The 17,061-nt window shown below is 42.1% G+C and overlaps 2 pseudogenes across 1 annotated transcript in view; both read left to right on the top strand.

Annotated features, from left to right (window-relative positions):
• The first annotated feature begins 3,061 nt into the window (after positions 1-3,061).
• Positions 3,062-10,400, top strand: LOC127919578 (T-cell activation inhibitor, mitochondrial-like; annotated as a pseudogene).
• Positions 10,401-15,832: 5,432 nt separating this feature from the next.
• Positions 15,833-17,061, top strand: part of LOC127919577 (E3 ubiquitin-protein ligase TRIM71-like) — a 29,843-nt pseudogene continuing 28,614 nt past the window's right edge. Inside the window, exon 1 of the transcript XR_008103353.1 lies at positions 15,833-16,628. The product of XR_008103353.1 is annotated as an E3 ubiquitin-protein ligase TRIM71-like (transcript). The remainder of the gene's footprint in view (positions 16,629-17,061) is intronic.

The raw sequence follows: 17,061 nt of genomic DNA, 5'->3' as shown, positions 1-17,061 counted from the left end.
CTGTCGGCGCCGGAAGTCGCATGGCTTTGGTAGCCATGCTGGCTAAGTGTGCCTTGAATTCTAAATAAATTACAGACAGTATCACCAGCAAAGTACCCCCACACCATAACACCTCCTCCTCCTCCATGCTTTACGGTGGGAAATACACATCCGTTCACACACACCACATCTCACAAAGACACGGTGGTTAGAACCAAAAATCTCAAATTTGGACTCCAGACCAAAGGACAGATTTCCACCGGTCTAATGTCCATTGCTCGTGTTTCTTGTCCCAAGCAAGTCTCTTCTTGCTATTGGTGTACATTAGCAGTGGTTTCTTTGCAGCAATTCGACCATGAAGGCCTGATTCGCACAGTCTCCTCTGAACAGTTGATGTTGAGATGTGTCTGTTACTTTAACTCTGTGAAGCATTTATTTGGGCTGCAATTTCTGAGGCTAGTAACTCTAATAAACGTATCTTCTGCAGCAGAGGTAACTCTGGGTCTTCCGTTTCTATGGTGTTCCTCATGAGAGCCAGATTCATCATAGCACTTGATGTTTTTTGCGACTGCACTTGAAGAAACTTTTAAAGTTCTTGAAATGTTCCATATTGACTGACCTTCATGATTTTAAGTAACGATGGACTGTTGTTTCTCTTTGTTCTTGCCATAATATGGACTTGGTGTTTTACCAAATAAAGCTATCTTCTGTATACCCCCTACCTTGTCACAACACAACTGATTGGCTTAAACGCATTAAGAAGGAAAGAAATTCCACAAATTATATTTTATCAAGGCACACCTGTTAATTGAAATGCATTCCAGGTGACGACCTCATGAATCTGGTTGAGAGAATGGCAAGCGTGTGGGAGCTGTCAGCAAGGCAACGGGTGTCTCTTAGAAGAATCTCAAATCTCAAATATATTTTGATATGTTTAACACTTTTTTGGTTGTTATTTCATAGTTTTGATGTCTTCACAATTATTCTACAATGTAGAAAATAGCAAAGATTTAAGAAAACCCTTGAATGAGTAGGTGTTCTAAAACTTTTGATCGGTAGTGTATTTGTTTGGTACATGTGGAAACACACTGTACATAGTGTGTTGTGGTGAATTACACATTACTAATGTAGGAGGTATGCATCCTATGGCCTGATTTGAGATTATTATTATTGTTTATCTCTATGAAGGATACACTGTATTGTCAAATGTGTAATGAGGTAAAAAAAAACACGCTACTCTTAGAATATATTTTATGCAATTTAATACTGTATAAAAATGTATGTTGAAATGTAAAATAGATTATATTTTGAACATTACATTTTGTATTGTTGCATTTGGGTATATCAAAATATATTTTTGCTAATGTCTTAATACACTATAATACTTAGCAAACCAAATAGATGTATTTTACAAGCACTTGACCACAAATGTAATCCATTGATATTCACAGCACAGGAGGTTGGTGGCACCTTAATTGGGGAGAAAGGGCTTGTGGTAAGGACCAGTAGTGTAAAGTATTAAGTAAAAATACTTTAAAGTACTACTTAAGTCGTTTTTTGGGGGTATCTGTACTTTACTTTACTATTTGTATTTTTGTCAACTTTTACCTTTACTTCACTACATTCCTAAAGAAAATAAGCTACTTTTTACTCCACCCAAAAGTACTCATTACATTTTGACAGGAAAATGGTCCTATTCACACACTTATCAAGAGAACATCCCAGGTCATCCCTACTGGCAGACTCACTAAACACAAATGCTTAATTTGTAAATTATGTCTGAGTGTTGGAGTGTGCCCCTGGCTATCCGTCAATAGAAAATAAAATAAAAACATCTGGTTTGCTTAATATAATTAAGTTGGAATGAGTTATACTTTTACTTTTGATACTTAAGTACATTTTAGCAATTCCATTTACTTAAGTATATTTAAAACCAAATATTTTTAGTCTTTTCTCAAGTAGTATTTTACTGGGTGACGTTTACTTGAGTCATTTTCTATTTTCTATTAAGGTATGTTTACGTTTACTTAAGTATGACAATTGAGAGTACTTTTTCCACCATTGGTAAAGGACTGGAGTGGAATCACTGGAATGGTATCAAACACATGGTTTCCATGGTTTCCAGGTGTTCGATGCCATTCCATTTGCTCCGTTCTGGCCATTATTATGAGCCGTCCTCCCCTCAGCAGCCTCCTGTAATTCCCAGGTATGATGAAGCACAAAAAGGGTTTGCTGCAGATGGACAACCTGGACTGGAGGGAAATGTGACGTTTGAGAAACAAGCCAAAGAAAGGCAGTAAGGAAGGTGTCTTAAAATCATTTTGTGGGTGAAGAAAATGAACATCTATGATCCATCAGAATCTGACATTGGTTGAAGATCCAATACAGCCGTTTTTATATCATTATCAAATAATGTCTGGGTATTAACCTTGATGTAATAGATTTCCATTAAAATGGTCAAAAAGAAACAAATGTTTTTTTTTTTTTTCAAAAACTGTTTCTCAAGCAATATGTTGTTAGGACTTAGTGGTCTGAGTGGGAAGGGGAAAACCTGAAAACTATCTGTTATTGGCAGAGGTTTGGAACTGTCTTTGTTATTGGTCTATTAACTAATTTACCACCTGAAGATGTCACCATGGAGCCGAAACTTCACCCAGGCAAAACCTGCTGATTATAGAAGGTCCTGTGGAGATTGTATTTTCAACCAGCAACAATCAGGAAATAACACTGATCACATTTTATCACTCTTTTACGGTGTTAGTTTCATCTGCTGTTGTTGTACAATATCATACAAAATACAGAAAAAATGAATTTGGACTGCGTTTAGAAGAGGTGCAATGATCAGCGAGCTAATAATTGTAGCTTTCTAACCAGCAGAGGTCATTAAACGTCCATATCAGAGCTATCGATGCTTTAGTATAGTAGTGCGATTGCTTTTGTCTGTCTGATTGCTGTGCATGGACCACTGGCTGACGTTGGACTCAAAATCTATGTAAAAATTCCCTGCCATACTACAAATTCAGCAATGCAGTCTTTAGAAGGTAATCTGTATTCGTTCATTTTGATAAATTCTGAGCCAAACACTTATCGACATGTGGCTGGTACAGTCTGAATGTGGTTGCTTATTTTCAGCTGACAGGTAGCTTGCAAGGAAGCTAGCTAGGTGGGTAAACTAGCTGAACCTGTTTGTTGTTGTGATTATCTGTTAGTTATAACAAGTCATGCAATGTATTGCTCAGTTTTGTGCTGGAATAAACTGAAAGAACTTGCAAGCCAGACGATTTGATAGCGTTGTTGTTTTGGAGTGTTCTCCAATGTGTCCCCTTGGCCTTGCCTTAGGCTAGTCCTGTGAATGCCAACGATACTGTAAATAAGACCTATTTTGAGTTTGCACCCACACCAAGGCTTAGCTGGCTAGCTACTGCTGTAGTATAAATGCTACAACAATCTTTATTAAGATTTGTCAGTTTGGACCAGTCAGTCAGCTCATAATCTGTAACCTATTTTGTCAACAGGAGAGAATCAACACCTGTGGATGTCACAAGTCATTGATTTGGTGTCCAGCTAGAGCTAGCTACAGCTATGTCTGTGACCTCTCTCCTGCGAAGTGCCATGAGGTAAATAACCCACTATAGTACTTACATTATCATACTTACATCATCACCTGCACTCAGAATGGATTTTGTGAAAAGGACCACTGTTGTTAGTGATGTAATGCATAGTTTCCAAAACTTGGTCCTGGGCCCCCCTGGGTGCATGTTTTGGTTTTTGCCCAGGCACTAAATAGCTGATTCAAATAACCAACTCATCATCAAGATTGTACCATTTTAATCAGCTGTGTGGTGCTAGGGCAGAAAGCAAAAGGTGCACTGGGGGGGCTGAGTTTGGGAGACCCTGATGTAATGCACAGCAGGCTCCCTTTGGACTTCATAGTGATCATAGTGACAACCCTTTATCCTCCCTCTCTGATCCATGTTGTTTTTCAGAGTGGGGAACAGACGTGTCGCAGCACATTTGGTCCATCAGAGAGCTCTTTCAGGGGCAGATGCTATCAATGCACTGAGACCTTTCTACTTTGCAGTGCACCCAGACTTCTTTGGCCAGCATCCCAGGGAAAGGGTGAATGATTATGTCCTGTCGTAGGCCAAAAGAGCAATAATGTCCATGTATCATAGAATTATGTCGTAGGGCAATTCCACGGCAATTTCCTTTCAACATTTGACAAAAACACCTTTACTTGAAAACAGTGTAGATGCAGCATAAACCGTCATTCTGTTACCAAACTTTGTATTATTCAAGTAAATGTGTTTTTGTAAAATTTTCAGTGGTATTTGTTAAAAGTAGTCCTTGTGCATAGAGTTGTATGGTTTGTTTAACTTTGTATTCATTGTTTTTCGTTTAACATTTTAAAGTGAAAAATATGAGCCTCATCATTCTGTTATCGTGGAATTGCCAATCAAAACGTCCTTTGTGTAATTCTCTTCAGGAAGTGAATGAAAATTCCCTCAAGAGACTCAATGGTTATTTGGAAAACCTTCAGAAACCGGGGACCCGCTCAGTCCAACCAACAAAGCTCACCTTTATGTCAGGGAAATAAAGGAGAAGGAAGACATTCAGGAGGATGTCCTTCCTCCTGGTAATGTCCTTTTATCCTGCTTAAAATGTAGACTATACAGTATTGGTGTTTCTTGATAATTTGTTTTTTTCATACCGTTTCCTCTGAGAGAGTGAGTATTATGCATGGATGCATTCCAAATGACACCCTATGTACCCTGGCTAAACGTAGTGCACTATATAGAGAACATGCTGCCATTTGCAATTTAGATATTTTTTTGTGACTGACTATGTTTGTAATACATTTGACCACATTTCCCAGGGTTCCGTTCGGTCAGCTTCACTCTGCAGACCAAGGATGTCCTGACCACTGTAATGGATGTGCTGAAGTCCTGCAGTCTGTCCACAGAGCACATGAAGGGACTGAAGGCCAGCTCAGAGTCACCCAAGAGCCAGCAGCCAGTGGCTGGGCATGGGAACCTTTTCTACCGGCCCATCAAATGGGACAAAAGCTACTACAGCTTCACTGGCTTCAGAGACCCAGAGCAGGAGCTGAAGCAGGCTAAGAAAGTAGAGCCCACACTAAGGTACTGTATAATGACTACCTAGCCAACGGTAACTTCTTATGTATGTAGAATGACATAGACATTAGCATTGCTTTAGCTTGATCACTTTTTAACTGTCAACTCAAATTCACAGATGCATTCCGAAGACGGGTTTAAATAGAAACAAATGATCTTGCTGTCTTTGTCACTGCCTGTGTACTTGAGTTCCTCTGGTTGGCTCATTCCACTCACGCCTTGAGAGAAGTGACATGCTCTACAAGCGAGCCATTGGTCTGTCTGAAGAGTTGTCTCTCTGCTGCAGCTTGTGGCTGAGAAATCATGAGAAGGAGGCTACGAAGAAGCAGAACGCCAGTGTCCCTCGACGGGAGGAGCTGAAGAGACTCAAGAAGGAATTGTGTCAGAAATTTGCCTTGGAAGATATTAGGTAATCATCAACACTCTGAACAACAGCTGTTCCATTCTAATAGAAGAAGAAAACATTGGTGAGTTTCATTAAGTGCACCAACTCCCATGCAGATAGAAAATGGTGCAGAGATGCACAAATCAAAATGTCACATGCGCCGAATACAACATGACTGATGCACAGTGCTGGTCCTATGAAGTAAAGTGCATAGACCCTTCAGCTTCATAGGGTGCATGTTTGAGTGAGTTACTGTTTGACTGGGTTCTACTGGCCTGCGGTACAACAGAAGGTGGTCAATGTCTTTCCAAAGTAACGTATTATCAATGTTCTGGAGCCTCCTGTTGTTACATCATGACTGGGGATCTCTGCTCTCACTTGAACACCTGATCTGAGGACAATACCTCCTCCCTCCTGCAGGTGGCAGCGCTCCTGGGGAGTGACTCACAGATGCTGTCAGCTCCAGAGTCTGAGCCGTCTCTCCCAGCAGAACCCTGAGGCTGTGCTCAACCTGCGAGGTATACACACCTGGAAGAGAGTCAATAAGGGTCTTTGTCTTAAGAGTGGGCTTGAATTGTTCTATTCTGTTGACATTTTGAAAGATGTCCTGACTCACAGAGAATGATGAGTGAATTAAAATGATGTATGGTAAATTACTTAATGCATTCCTTATTTTCTTTTAGGACACACTATAATATTCACTGACCAATCAGGGATGAATGCCTCAGGTCATGTGATGCTGGGAACAATGGATGTTCATCACCAATGGACAAAAGTATGGCACATGTTACATTTCAGCTGGAAAAGTTACCAGTCTTTTTTTATTCTCCTGTTGTTCATGTTCCGTGTTTGTCTGTGTGTGCGTGTGTACATGTGTCCTAGCTGTTTGTGAGTCTCCCCAGCTACCGTACCCTGCTCCAGCAGACAGAGTGGCTGAAGGAGAGGATCAGCCATGTGTTGGGAGGTATTCAGGTAATTAACGTAGAGAGACTGGGACCTGTACAGCCTATAGAGGAACACTGCAGCATCCTCAACACCTTCCATAAGAGACTACTGGCCCGACGCCTAGCCCTGCATCCCAGGAGCCTGCAAGGTCTGGCCATGACCCTGGAGAAGTAAGAGACTCTTCCCTATCCACCCACACCACAGACCATGTACCTGACTGTCTACCAGTGGGCCAAAATACTCTGTTTATGTAGCATATTCCTGTTCAAGGGTGTGATTTTGATGCTACTGTAATACCAGTCTGTAGAGTGGGGTCCCGAATTACACTGAGCAAAAATATAAACCAAACATGCAATAATTTCAATGGTTTTACTGAGTTCATATCAGGAAATCAGTCAATTGAAATAAATGTATTAGGCCCTAATCTATGGATTTCACATGACTGGGCAGGGGCACAGTCATGGGGGCCTGGGAGGGCATAGGCCTACTCACTAGGGAGCCAGGCCCACCCACTGGAGTACCAGGCCCAGCCAATCAGAATTAGTTTTCCCTGCAAAAGGGCTTTATTACAGACAAAAATACTCCAGTTTCATCAGCTGTCCAGGTGGATGGTGCATGTGAAGATGCCGGATGTGGAGGTCCTGGGCTGGTGTGGTTACACGTGGTCTGTGGTGGTGAGGCCAGTTGGACATACTGCTAAATTCACTAAAACGACATTAGCGGTTTATGGTAGAGAAATTAACATTAAATTATCTTGCAACACCTCTGGTGGACATTCCTGCAGACAGCATGCCAATTGCATGCTCCCTCAACTTGAGACATCTGTGCCATTGTGTTGTGACAACTGCACATTTGATTGTCCCCAGCACAAGGTGCACTTGTGTAATGATCATGCTGTTTAATCAGTTTCTTAATATGCTACACCTGTCAGGTGGATGGATTGTCTTGGCAAAAGAGAAATGCTCACTAACAGGGATGTAAACAAACAAATGTGTGCACAACATTTTAGAGAAATAAGCTTTTTGTTCATATGGAACATTTTCTGGAATCTTACTTCATCTCCTGAAACATGGGGCCAACACTTTGCATGTTGCTTTTACATTTTTGTTCAGTATACATTTAGCCGTGGGACGACTTTTCCTGATGGCCGGGGGGCCGGAATATAGTTATAAATCATTTGGGTCCCAAACAGAAAGAGTATTTCACAAAAGCAGAATAATTTCAAACCTTGATTAGATTGGGATAGGATCACATAAGCCTTGCTATTTATGTGTGGGAATACTTGGGAAGAGATTTCTTAATTTAAAATCACTTTGAGATTTTTTTTGTTGTGATTTTAGTATTTTATGTCCAACAACAACAATCCCAAAACTTTTTTTATTATTATTGATTTATTTTGCTCAGAACTTGGAGGGCCAAATGAAATCACCGGCGGGCTGCCTAGAGGGGACCCTGGTGTAGAGGCATGTGAGAGATTCCCCGACCACTGATGATGTACCTGTGGTGTTTTGTCCCAGTGATCGCTCCAGCCCCAGCCTGCATGAGATGGGTCACTTCATCATCCCAGCCACCTGTGAGCCCAGCAGACTACAGACTTTCCTCCAGAGCATGGCCTGGGAGGCCCGACAACGAATCAAACACAGGAACCAGTGAGTGTCTGTCAACCTTGTCTTCCTGCCCTCCTACGTCTGTGTACGTTGTTGTATTGATTATCCCTCGGTCTGTGTGTGGCTAGGCGTGCTCTGTGTGTGACCCTGACCTGTGTGCGTCCCCCAGGCTGCAGAAGGAGGAGGAGGAGGTACTGCTCCACTGCCTGGAGGCTCTGGCCCTGAGGAATCTGTCCAAGGAGCCCAGTGTCAGACACAACCAGATGATCCCCTGCTGCAGGCGGTTGCTGGAGGAACGCTCCCCCCTCATGGAGGGCCTCCGGGTGGAGGTCTCCCACTTCTACTCTGTCATGCAGGACGGGGACTTGTGCATCCCCTGGGACTGGCAGGGCTGAGGGGACAGGGACAGGGGACAGGGGACATGCTGCAGCACGCCTGGTTGAACCAGACTCAATGCTATTCTCGCCATGTCTACCACCAAGCTACACTGCAGCTGCCACACAGAGAAACAAACCGACCGACTCTCACAAGGTCAATCACGTTATCCTTCTACTGGAGAGGCCAGATAAACAGACATACTCTTTTCACACTATTGTGCTGAACCAGGGCCCGGTTTCCAAAGAGCATCTTAAGGCTGAGTTCATAGTTAGAACCTTGGTAGGAGCATTGTTAAATCTCTGAACTGTTTTCCAAAGCCATCCTTAAAGTTGCACTTAAACGCTTGTTATTTACCACCTGCCTCAGATCACTCCTAGAACTGCTAGTGTTATTTTTCCCTTCCACTAAACATAGACTCAAGATGCTTCTCTGTCTCTCTGTGAGCACCGATAACTTCACAACGATGTGGACTGCAAATATACAGTGCCTTGCGAAAGTATTCGGCCCCCTTGAACTTTGAGACCTTTTGCCACATTTCAGGCTTCAAACATAAAGATATAAAACTGTATTTTTTTGTGAAGAATCAACAACAAGTGGGACACAATCATGAAGTGGAACGACATTTATTGGATATTTCAAACTTTTTTAACAAAAAAATAAAAAAATTGGGCGTGCAGAATTATTCTGCCCCCTTAAGTTAATACTTTGTAGCGCCACCTTTTGCTGCGATTAGAGCTGTAAGTCGCTTGGGGTATGTCTCTATCAGTTTTGCACATCGAGAGACTGAAATTTGTTCCCATTCCTCCTTGCAAAACAGCTCGAGCTCAGTGAGGTTGGATGGAGAGCATTTGTGAACAGCAGTTTTCAGTTCTTTCCACAGATTCTCGATTGGATTCAGGTCTGGACTTTGACTTGGCCATTCTAACACCTGGATATGTTTATTTTTTTAACCATTCCATTGTAGATTTTGCTTTATGTTTTGGATCATTGTCTTATTGGAAGACAAATCTCCGTCCCAGTCTCAGGTCTTTGCAGACTCCATCAGGTTTTCTTCCAGAATGGTCCTGTATTTGGCTCCATCCATCTTCCCAACAATTTTAACCATCTTCCCTGTCCCTACTGAAGAAAAGCAGGCCCAAACCATGATGCTGCCACCACCATGTTTGACAGGGGGATGGTGTGTTCAGGGTGATTAGCTGTGTTGCTTTTACGCCAAACATAACGTTTTGCATTGTTGCCAAAAAGTTCAATTTTGGTTTCATCTGACCAGAGCACCTTCTTCCACATGTTTGGTGTGTCTCCCAGGTGGCTTGTGGCAAACTTTAAACAACACTTTTTATGGATATCTTTAAGAAATGGCTTTCTTCTTGCCAGTCTTCCATAAAGGCCAGATTTGTGCAATATACGACTGATTGTTGTCCTATGGACAGAGTCTCCCACCTCAGCTGTAGATCTCTGCAGTTCATCCAGAGTGATCATGGGCCTCTTGGCTGCATCTCTGATCAGTCTTCTCCTTGTATGAGCTGAAAGTTTAGAGGGACGGCCAGGTCTTGGTAGATTTGCAGTGGTCTGATACTCCTTCCATTTCAATATTATCGCTTGCACAGTGCTCCTTGGGATGTTTAAAGCTTGGGAAATCTTTTTCCGGCTTTAAACTTCTTCACAACAGTATCTCGGACCTGCCTGGTGTGTTCCTTGTTCTTCATGATGCTCTCTGCGCTTTTAACGGACCTCTGAGACTATCACAGTGCAGGTGCATTTATACGGAGACTTGATTACACACAGGTGGATTGTATTTATCATCACTAGTCATTTAGGTCAACATTGGATCATTCAGAGATCCTCACTGAACTTCTGGAGAGAGTTTGCTGCACTGAAAGTAAAGGGGCTGAATATTTTTGCACGCCCAATTTTTCAGTTTTTGATTTGTTAAAAAAGTTTGAAATATCCAATAAATGTCGTTCCACTTCATGATTGTGTCCCACTTGTTGTTGATTCTTCACAAAAAAATAGTTTTATATCTTTATGTTTGAAGCCTGAAATGTGGCAAAAGGTCGCAAAGTTCAAGGGGGCCGAATACTTTCGCAAGGCACTGTAGAGTTGCCAATGCCTTTGCAATCGTTAGAAGCAACCAAAGGATAAAATTATGCTTAAAATGAAAACCGACATGACTGCATTCAGATAAAAATATCCTACCTACCTACAGTATAGTCTACATGGGCCTATATTTCCATTAGTTTTATTTATCTATTTGGCTACCATCTGTAATTTCTGCCTTTATATATTTCATGATGTGTCAAATCTTGATTTAGTGCATTTTATTATAGGTTAAGCATTAGAGTAAGATCACAGTCGCACTAGCTGATCCGTCGTCAGTATTGTGGAATAATTATAATTTTAAGGTAAGATATTAATGAAGAAAGCTGATCCGAATTCTTTCAATCTTTGGCCATTGTAGGAAAGGTGCATCGTTAAAACACTTGTAAGCCTAAATTCCATCGCTATCGAGAAGCCAGGCCCAGTACTGTGCTGGCTTGCATACGTTCTTTTATTAACATAATGTCCTTTCCAGCACGTTCCAGTAACTATGGTGGATAGGATTTGTATGCCAGTTTGTAACCAGACCAGCTCAGCTTGGTTTAGTAGTGTGAAAAGGTTTGGTCAGAGCAGGATGGTGCAATATAGTTTGTTTGTATTAACCAACAAGAAGGCCAGTTTGTATTAACCAACAAGAAGGCCAGTTTGTATTAACCAACAAGAAGGCCAGTTTGTATTAACCAACAAGAAGGCCAGTTTGTATTAACCAACAAGAAGGCCAGTTTGTATTAACCAACAAGAAGGCCAGTTTGTATTAACCAACAAGAAGGCCAGTTTGTATTAACCAACAAGAAGGCCAGTTTGTATTAACCAACAAGAAGGCCAGTTTGTATTAACCAACAAGAAGGCCTTTGTATTAGAAGGCCAGTTTGTATTAACCAACAAGAAGGCCAGTTTGTAAGTCAGTCAGTTTGTTCAGAAGGCCAAGGTTTGTATTAACCAACAAGAAGGCGTGTGAATAAACCAACACAGAGGAATAGTATCAATATTTCCATTAGGGGTGTATGAGGGAAAACAAGATGTTTGTTAATGTAGTTCAGTGGCACTTTATATTGTTTGTTATTGTAATGAACATTTTGTGGAATAGTATTTCTGAGACGATCTACGAAGATGACTATTACACTTATTCAAATCTATTACACTTGACTTTAAACTGTACAGAAACACACTTTGCTATCACAAAAGAAGAGCTAAGAAAAGAAATGGCTCGGTATTACGAACTGTCTCATACGATGACCGTAACGGGAGACGTCATATACTGTTGCAGTGTTTAAGCTCTACACTAGATGGTGTGCTCTAAACTCAGTATGGGGTTCATTGGTTTTTGTAATGAAATATACATTTCAGAGTGAGATTTGATGTTCTGGTGTTTCTCAGAGTAGGAGTGCGGATATAGGATCAGTTTGGCCTTTTAGATCACAATAAAAAAAACATTACATGGACAGGGGAGACCTGATTCTAGATCAGATGTTTGATACATAGATCCTATGGTTAGTGGTCTACTGTAGGTTGATCTTGACTGAAATGGGCACCAGCTATTAGAAGAAGAGTTAAAGTACTGGAAGTGGATCCCACCACATTGATGCAGCTCTCGTGTGATGGAACGGTCAAATGGAATGAAGACTTCATACTGCAAGATCAAGTAATACTAACTGCATCAGTTCCCTGACTAGCTAGAATACTGTCGACAGCTGGGAACAATAATGATTCATATATGTTTGTTTTCACCTCTTGTTAACTTTAACACAACCAATACCACAGAATAAAGACCTGCTAAAAGATAGATCATTGATTTAATCTAATATCATTTAGAGATGCTAAATGACAAATGTAAAATGTGCATGACTATTGCTGGATTAACACTATTTTCAACATTCTTGTTGGTTTGCCATTGTCCTTCATAAAGTGTGTTGTAACTTGTTGCAGAGCTGACTGACTCCATCCCTAATCAGCTCTGTGCTGAACGGTTGTCAAAAGCCCATTTGATCCAAACACACCCATTCATAAACTCTACATGAACATGTGGATGTCTCTCTCACTCTCCCAGAGTGATAAATGTGTGTTGAATCAGACGATATGAAGTCCCTTCCTCCTCTGTATACTGAGCCAGAACTATATAGATAGATAATGTGTTTATTTAAATCAGTGGTCAGAACAGCCTCTTCAAAGAAACAACAGATCATAGATCCACTATCACCTGTCTGCCTGTCGGTCTGACTGTCCAGCTCCTAGATTCAGGGCCCGTAAAAAGTAGTGCACAAGGAAATAGGGTGTCATTTGGGATGGACCCTGAGGCAGGGTGGGATGGATATTAGCAGAGTAATTCTTAGCTTTTTAGGAGACATTAATAGACAGGGGAGGTTGTGTCCTGCCTAGCATGGGGTTGGACTTCTAGCAGCGCTGGTGTTAGTCATCCTGCCTCTTCATTGTGCAGGATATGGGTTTGGTTGGTTTATGGCAAGCTGATCCTGATCGGCCACTTCCTCCTAGTTAGAGAGGAACCCCCTCTGAGTTTGAGTGTTGCCATTAAAGCCATAGAGGTCATGATGCTAAATCAGACTGTTTTGAAACAGGAAAGCCTTTAATGATTTATACCTGAGCTCCCACTGTTGTTACCATACCTCCCTGATCTAACGTAGTCTGGGTACCAGTCTTCAGAACTAACATTCCACTCCTTCCCACTCGTCTTTGGCAAATGACAAGAGTGGCAAGGAATCGAATGTTATTACTGAACAGAGACAACAACCAGGCTAGCTCTAACGCACTGTTATTACCAAACTGCTCCTGCTCTGATGCGTTTTCACAGATCCGGGAGGGGGGCGTTCACTATCAATTACCCCATTTGATCATGACAAGAGGCGGCGACCTGACCAGCGCTTGGCCCTCTTGTGACTGTGGTAAAGGTTTTAATCAAGTGCAATAAAGTTGGCCATTATTCTGTAAAATAACAAGGGCCATCAATATCTTGAATGTCAAATGAAAAGTAATGGGAAGACAAACATGCTACCTGTCCTGTTATTTAGGTTACTGGGACAATAACTTCAATGTCCTGGCTACTTCAAAGTAGATCATATTTCTGCTTCTGAACTGAATGTTTCTGATCACTCTACTCTCTTTCCCAGCGTCATCTCGCTTCCTTTAGTAAGCAGAAAATACATCCTGGCATTATGATCTTAACATTCAGTTCAGAAGCAGAAATACGATCTACTTTGAAGTAGCCAGGGACATTGAAGTTATTGTCCCAGCAACCTAAAGAACAGGACAGGTAGCATGTTTATCCACCCGGGACTTTTGATTTGACATTCAGATATTGATTGGGGCTTGGTAGAGTATTACTGGTGTTCATGTGATTCCCATGTTTTATGTCTCCGAGTCTTTCACAGATTTGATTTCCCAAGTGTAATATGACTCAGGGAAGGGAGACATGCATGTTAGAAGTTGACCCCGTGCCTACCCGGTGCCTAACCCGGCCATCAACACAAGTGCTGTGGAACTGTCCTCTTAGTCAAATGGTTAAGATTGGTTGGTTGGTTCCTCCCGTTGGAGACTCGGGTTCAGATCTCGGCTGGTTCGACGGACAACCAAGTTGTCTTTGGCCATTTTCAACACTGACACTTCTTGACTCTTTCTTTCCATAGTGCCCCAGTCCTAGTAGCCTCTTGGGTTTTTCCTCTGAGCAGGATTGGGCGGGGCCAGCTCCTTATCCAGGACTGGATAATGGGGTCAGAGCTCTGTCACCCAGGCTGGCATCCCACTGCTTATTTTGGACTGCCAACATGTAAAGGATAAACCTCACTGGGGTTCTCCTGTCCTGACCACTGTCTGTGTGTGTGATATTCCTGGAGACTGAACCCAAAGCACAACATCAATGGCATGGCCTTCACAGAGGCATGCATAAGTAAGCATTTCTTGTCCGTCTGAGACAGGGTGAATGGATACGATCATGATCAGTCATTTATTTGTTCACATTCAAAGTGGGCATTAGAGTTGTTTAAATAAAACGTTAGCATTAGGCTACTTACTGCAGTTTAAATACAAATGATTGCGTTTTTCGTTGTTTTAAATACACAAGCCAGAGAGAAAGTTTGATTTAGTTTGCCTGGTACCATGGAACCAATGGAATCGTCTCAAAAGTGTCAAATGAAATTAAAGCCAGTCTATCATTTTTTCCAGGAAATTAAAATATTGAAATAGATCCCTTGTTTTTGCACAACTGCTGTTTGAGGTCTACGCCACGACATATTGCATACTATATTGTAACATTTCCAATTAAAATTTTACTGTTAAAATGGCATGAATAGGGAGACGCTTGTATGTAACTGCCCAGCCCTTGTCCAACAAAGTCCCCTTCCGTGTGATGAAACGGAAGTATGCTCACGGCTGTAGGATTAGAGACATTCAGGGCATTTTCGAGAAACTCACGTCCTGCAGTTAACATGGCACATAATACACATATATAGTAAAACCGTCGTTGTACCTCTTGATATGTGGTTTAGTTCAACATGCGTAAAACGCGTGCACAAGCGCAAATGAACACAATTCCATGGAACGCTTCATTGCACGGAACGAATGGATTCATTCTGCGCTGGCGGATGGTCAAGGAAAGCCAGGGGAAAACGCTGGACATTTGATCTCAAGAAAGTGCAGCCTTTTATTGAGCACAACGTATGCATCACAGAGAGCATTTCGTTCAGAGAAGGTATCATAGAGTAACAAATCATTCTTGGGAGACTGTTCAGCAACTGTTTGGCTATTTGATCTTATGCGCGCAAGTATCGAGCTAACTTATTACATCAAATGGATTCATTATTTAATTGCCTTCAACAGTCTCTGTTTGATGCGCATGGTTGGTTACATTTGAAAGAGTTGTGATGGTGGATTGGAATAATTGGGCGGACACTTACTGTTAACACGTTTGTGCGTAAATGAACAGAGGAATTGATAACGAAAACCGGCAGTGGCCCTTCTCTGTGCTTGGGGAGAATTCGGGTGGGGGACACGCAGCCGATTTCATGTTTGCCACAATATTGGTTTCTTCCCCGCAGCATTGACGTAAACAAGAACATACAACTCTGTAATATCAAGTTATAATTACTCTCAAATTTCAATACGCAAAACACGTAAAATTTGAATTATGTATGCAAATAAGGAAGACCCGAAGTTGTTTCTATTCCAAAGAGCTTTCGTTGACGTTGACTGCCATTCCAATTTCCTTCAAACGCACGTCCTTCACCGGCAGACCTATTTAATCAGTTACACATTTTATTTGGTGTCAGTGAGTGGATACCAATTTTCACAATAGGAGCAACATTTAATAGAACCATTTAATCTAGTCTATCGTCATTGCATCTATTTACAAAGGCAACCGTAGGCTATGTCTAAATGCGGGTTTAAAGACCCCTATTCCAAAGCAGTCGTGCAAATGGCTTCATTCCCTGACTCCGACTTGACTACATGTCCCCTATGCAAACAACTGTGCTGCTCCTCTGCTCCACTCTCCTCCAACTCTTCTACCTCCTCCTCCTCGTCTCATACCTCAACTAGCTCATCTACCTCATCCTCCAGAAGGCTCCACGTCCTCCCATGCCTCCATGCCTTCTGCAGGCAGTGTCTGGAGGGCCAGCGGAACCCCGAAGACCCCTTGAAACTCCGGTGCCTGACTTGTGACCTAAAGGTTCTAATGCCCGTATCAGGAGTAGATGCCTTGCCCTCGTCAAACTTTTTATTTAGCAACATGTTGGATGCCGTGGTAAATTTGTCTGAGGAGCAAATCAACAATACTGTTAGCAGTAGGGGTAACAACTTTTCTCACAGACACAGCAGAGAGCCCCTGTGCAGCTCTTGCAACGAGGGCAATCCCGCTACCTCTCACTGCCGAGACTGCCAGGAGTACCTTGTAACAACTGTGTATGGGCACACCAGAGGGTCCGGCTTACCAAAGACCATTTCATTGATAGACTAGTGGAGAGTCTGTTTCACCAACACCTAGGGAACCGAACCAACAACTCTAACAACACTCCTACTGCCACTCTGAGCCGGTCCTCCTTCCAGTCAAGCTACTCTCTGCTGCCTGTCTTTCAAGACAGAGAGCATGACAATGCGGTAAGTTTCTCCATCTAACAGCAGTAATGTTGTTTGATATCATTATGAGATAGCCCCCATCCTCCCATATCCTCTGTCTGACCCACCACCTCTTCAAAGCCTAATGTGTGTTTGGGTGTTATTGGACACCTCTTCAAAGCCTAATGTGGGTTTGGGTGTTATTGGACACCTCTTCAAAGCCTAATGTGGGTTTGGGTGTTATTGGACACCCCTTCAAAGCCTAATGTGGGTTTGGGTGTTATTGGACACCCCTTCAAAGCCTAATGTGGGTTTGGGTGTTATTGGACACCCCTTCAAAGCCTAATGTGGGTTTGGGTGTTATTGGACACCTCTTCAAAGCCTAATGTGGGTTTGGGTGTTATTGGACACCTCTTCAAAGCCTAATGTGGGTTTGGGTGTTATTGGACACCTCTTCAAAGCCTAATGTGGGTTT

The sequence above is a fragment of the Oncorhynchus keta genome, unplaced genomic scaffold, assembly GCF_023373465.1.
Source record: "Oncorhynchus keta strain PuntledgeMale-10-30-2019 unplaced genomic scaffold, Oket_V2 Un_contig_17125_pilon_pilon, whole genome shotgun sequence".
Classification (NCBI taxonomy): Eukaryota; Metazoa; Chordata; class Actinopteri; order Salmoniformes; family Salmonidae; genus Oncorhynchus; species Oncorhynchus keta.
The sequence above is the reverse complement of the archived record's forward strand: the minus strand, read 5'-3'. Positions and strand labels throughout refer to the sequence as shown.